The sequence below is a fragment of the Protopterus annectens genome, chromosome 8.part1 (genome assembly GCF_019279795.1).
Source record: "Protopterus annectens isolate FY-2018-M chromosome 8.part1, PAN1.0, whole genome shotgun sequence".
In the NCBI taxonomy this organism is placed as follows: domain Eukaryota; kingdom Metazoa; phylum Chordata; order Ceratodontiformes; family Protopteridae; genus Protopterus; species Protopterus annectens.
The window spans coordinates 25,840,340-25,845,339 of NC_056742.1; positions in this window are offsets into that span (position 1 = coordinate 25,840,340).

Genomic DNA, 5,000 nt, shown 5'->3' on the forward strand with positions numbered 1-5,000 from the left:
ATGCCTAGCAGCTCAGTGTACTTACTCAGTGTGATGTTATGCCCAGACATTTGTCAGATGTACTGCTGCTGGGCCACCATAACAGTCGTGTGTTTCTTACAAAGCAGTGGAATGCTGCACAGTTGTATGTCACTAACTAGTGCTTTCCCAACTAAGAGTAGATTGCAAATTGTAGTATAAACAAACATCCCTGCATGCAAGGATGGACTCTGAGCCCTCACTGTCATGTTCCTGGTGTGTGAGCTGTGTCTCATTAAATATTTCCTAGTGGATAATGACCTGATATGTGGAAAATAACTGTAGACTACTGTGTGTATAGCACATGACAGTGAGGGCTGCCGTCATGTAGTAATGGCATACCTATCGGTGTCAGACATCTATCTGTAAACACATCCATCCTAATGCATAGCTAGTTGGCTAGCTGATGTCTGTCTGTCCTCTGTACAGATATCCCTCTTGGATACTTAACAGGCAATCTATGCTTGGCTGACATTGACATGTCTGCCCAGCTGTGTTATGAATGCCACAGACAGGGATCCACACCCTGTACGTACCACATGCCATGGATACTTCAACTACACTACCACAGTCAACAGATCATGGTTGGGTAAAGGTCCCCAAGACAGACACTGACCATGTTATGTAATACATGTTGCATACATGTCAACTGTACATCCTCATTACCATACTGTACATGCCTGGGTATGATCTTCCTGTAACATGTAACCTGGAACACACCTCATCCTAAAAGCTGTGTGGTGTGTGCAATTAAAGCCACACACATCAGTAGCACTACATAACTGGTAGTGGTCTAGTCCCAGTGTTGCCAAGTAAGAGTGTGCATGTATGTGGAGGAATATACTTCAGTCTGCAGAATATAGATATTCCAGGACGTCATCTGTCCAAGAACTGCCTAGCATATGCTAACATTTCACAGGTATCATTCTGTGGGCATACATTCCATCACAATTAGTGTTAGATGTGTAAATGGCCTCTTCCTCACTGTATAGGTATGCAGTGATACTGGGGTTGGTATATATAGCTGGGTGTGGCTCTTGTGGATAATATCATTGCAGTTACTGTTGAGTGTATCCCCCTGCTTAGCTGGCCATAATACTGTACAGTTCATGTTAACAGGTTAGATAGTTGTCGATCGCACTATCTGTGGTTCTCCAGCACCTCTAACCCTCCAAAGGGTAGAGGTATGCAACCCACACCAGCACACATATGTTTACCGAGTTGAGGATTGCAATACATTGGGGAAGGGGACATATACCCTGCCAGTACCATTGTCAATAACTAGCAGTCTGCTTATTCCCCAATGTGTTGTTGTGCCTATTCTGGCTTGATGGAATTACATAGGCTACAATGGGTTCCTTGCACAGGTACATACATCCATGTGTACAGTATTCTCTGTGTAGTGCATCAACACTAAAGCCTCTGTGTGTGTTATACACAAACATGTGGTGTGCACCACCCAGTACACTTATCATTGTCCACTGTAGAAGGGCTGCTAACAGCAGCCACCATGCACTCACCTGTATACACCACCCCCAGACCTATCAGCCATATGGCACAGGCAGTAACTGTTATACAGGCCTGTGACATGTGTTTACCTGTACCCAGGATATGGCACAGCCAAGGTGTCACCACAGTGCCATACCCCTTTTAGGATACTACAGCAGACCATCCTCCTGCTGACACATGGACACCTACAACAGAAATGGATAACATTATGGAGACCACAATCACTCAGTATTAATAACAACTATAATGGATCATGGCTGGATGGCTACACTTCCTGACATGTAAGCATTAAACGTTACTGCTGAAAACATGTTACAGAGCAGTACATTGGTACACCGTAGCACAGTTACCATGTGCAACAGAACCATATTAGCCTGTCTCTGCATCGATGTTATGTATGACAGGGATGTGGCACAGGTATCATCATATGCATAGGGTGTGTTGTTGGTTTGCCAGAGACCTAGGCTGAGCCATACATTTGACATCATGTGTGTGAGTGAGGGGTTTTAATACCAATCATTAATGTATCATTCTTCTAATTGCCTAGACAAGTGATCACAAAACATTACCTGTTACCCCATTACTTCTCTGAATTGATTGGAGTCGGTTTTATAAAGACTCACTGCTGTCATCCAGTGTTCACCCTAGGTTTGCCCAGACATCTTGAGCATGACCCACCCCCAGGGGCTACTACAGTCACTCAATAATGTTATGCACTGGAGTGTCATACATAACTATTGTTCAGTAGATGCAAGATCTGTTGCTCTAGTAACTTTTTATGTGAGCTACAGTAATATTTGGAAACACTCTCTGGTGTTGTCTAGTAATTCCCCAATGCAGCTGTAGTGCTGCATACATGGGTATTCTTTCACCTGTCTGCTGATTGCAATTATAACAGTATCTCTGGTGTCTAGTTTCCCTCCCAATGCATTTTCCATGCTACAGACCTTATTATTCTATCAGCTGCCTGAGATTACGTCAGACAAGTATTCCTGGTGTCTCATGTGTCTGTCCATGTCCATGTACTGTATGATTTCAAAGAGAAGTCGAGAGGTATGAACAACCCTATACTCACACATGTGCATAAATGGACACAAACACACACACACATACACACACACACACATCCTACATACATCAACCCCCCCTCCACTCAACCAGATTGCACTTATAGACAAAATAACCTCCCACCCACCCATCCCCCCACACACACTTGCAGGTGAGGTTGCATGAAGATATTATACACAGACCTCCCATTACCTAGCTCTCAACATGTATGACATATGGGACTCAGCAGCATACATTGCAGCTATAATCAATCCCTGCTGGCAATGTTATACATCTCTGTGATGCATGGGTTGTGTTAGTAGGTGATTCCCCTTCCCCTGGAACACGCTGCACCCATGTACACAGTATTGCTGTGCACCTATTTGGCATCCTGGCATGTACTGTGCACCATACCTCACAGGTATACACACCACTGGTGAATGTGTATTACTGTGTCAGTTATGTCTACTCTGCTGCTCACAACACCTATGTGTTTGTCTGACACATACCTGGGATGATATGTGGACAGAGGTCATTTGTGAATGCCTGATGTCTGAATTACAGATCTCATCATCAGCGGTGCATATATGGCCAATACAATACAATTGCACTGACAACCTTCAAACCTTAACGTGGCTATGGGTAGTGTACACACCCTTATTGATATGATGCCCTCTTCCTTGATATGCCATGGGACCACATTACTACATATGTTAACATTACATGAACCTGATATGTGACACATGACCTGTACAATCAAATGCAGTGTCAAATGTGTTAGTTGTGCAGATGCTGATTGAGATGCATACATCTTTGTGGGTGCATATGTGTGAATGCCCTTATCATGATGGTTTGTTGCACCTACTGTTACGTGTACTACAGCAGTCACTATTGCTGGAAGTGGTATACCAGCATGGGCCATCTGCATTTGCCAGTATTTGGTCAGTCTGCCCTACAAATGTCCCCCAACTCTGCATGATTGCAAGGTCAACTTATGTGCACATCCCTTGGAGGTCACACATTGCTGTCACTATTGCTGTGGAGTGAGGGTTATGTCTGCCACAGTTCCTGGCCCTGAGTGTGTGCAGATATAGCCATTCATAGTGTCCTTTTGATCTCTGCTTCAGTGCACTGTTGTGTCATGATGACACCCCCTCCCCACACTCAACCTTTTTGCAGATGCTTGACAACTATGGCCTACACATGTGTGTCATTTTGCAGTGTCCCAAACACTGAATACCTTGTGTACCAGCCTAGTTCCAGCTAATGAATGGCAAACATACAGGTGTACACTGGCACCAGCAAGGTACAGATGGGGATGGTGGGCCTGAGGTGGGTGAGGTGTTAGTTGTGCAGCACATATATCTTACTTGATACTGTCTGTAGGTTTCCAACGTTGTCTGGGTACACCAGTACACATTGCAATACATACCTTTTGGGGACATTTTCTGTTATGCATACACTACCTGTAGAGAGGTCTGGCTGATGTTTCCTGTGGTACAACTGTCCCATTTGGTTACTCTACCCCATGGGCCACACAAGTGCAGTGTCCAGGCAATTTCTGACATGGGTACTGCACAGCTAGTACTTGCAAGACATTCCTGCAACTCCCTCAGTGTTGTGGCATGTTACTAGACAGCCTGCATGACCAGTTTGCTACATGTGACATCATTTGTCTTGGATGGCCATCTGTTTATTTTCTACATTAATTCTGTCCCATACATCCTCGCCACATACATGACTGTCTGCACTGTTTGCCATGGTATATACAATGGTGAGGTATGGATGTCAAACTCCTGGGTGCTACCTGTTGGGTATGGGGTCCACGCCATGGCATGTAAGATGTGTGCAAGCCACAGCTGCCACTGTTGCAGGTAAGTGGGCACATTTAATGGCCTAACATCTTGGACAGCAGACCATTTCTTGGTGTGACATTGGGGACATGTATTTGCTGGAATGTCCATACTCATGAACAATGCATGCTGTCAGTACCTCAACAGCTGCTTCCACTATATTTTATCTGGAGTGTATGCACACATATGCTTCCAGTGTTTGTGAAGGCATGTATTCCCATTATTTGCTGTCCTAACATAGGATTCCATATTACACAATCATTGCTCATGTTAGGAAGACATTGCAGGTTGTAAAGGTCATGGACTGCAGTATTGTGATATGCCATATGTAGATCTGTAACAGTTGCCATTGTAAATATACAGTGTTGTAGCACCGTATAAGGGTGATGTTTCAGACATGTCCCTACTGTAGGGCATTTGTCCCACCATTATGTTCATCTCTGTGCACACATTTTGCAATGACAGGATGTTAGTTATATTGCAGGAGTCTAACATACCCTTCAGATACGCCATCATGGTGACCACTGTGACGCAGTGTAGTTAACAGGAATAATACATGAACATGTACAGCAT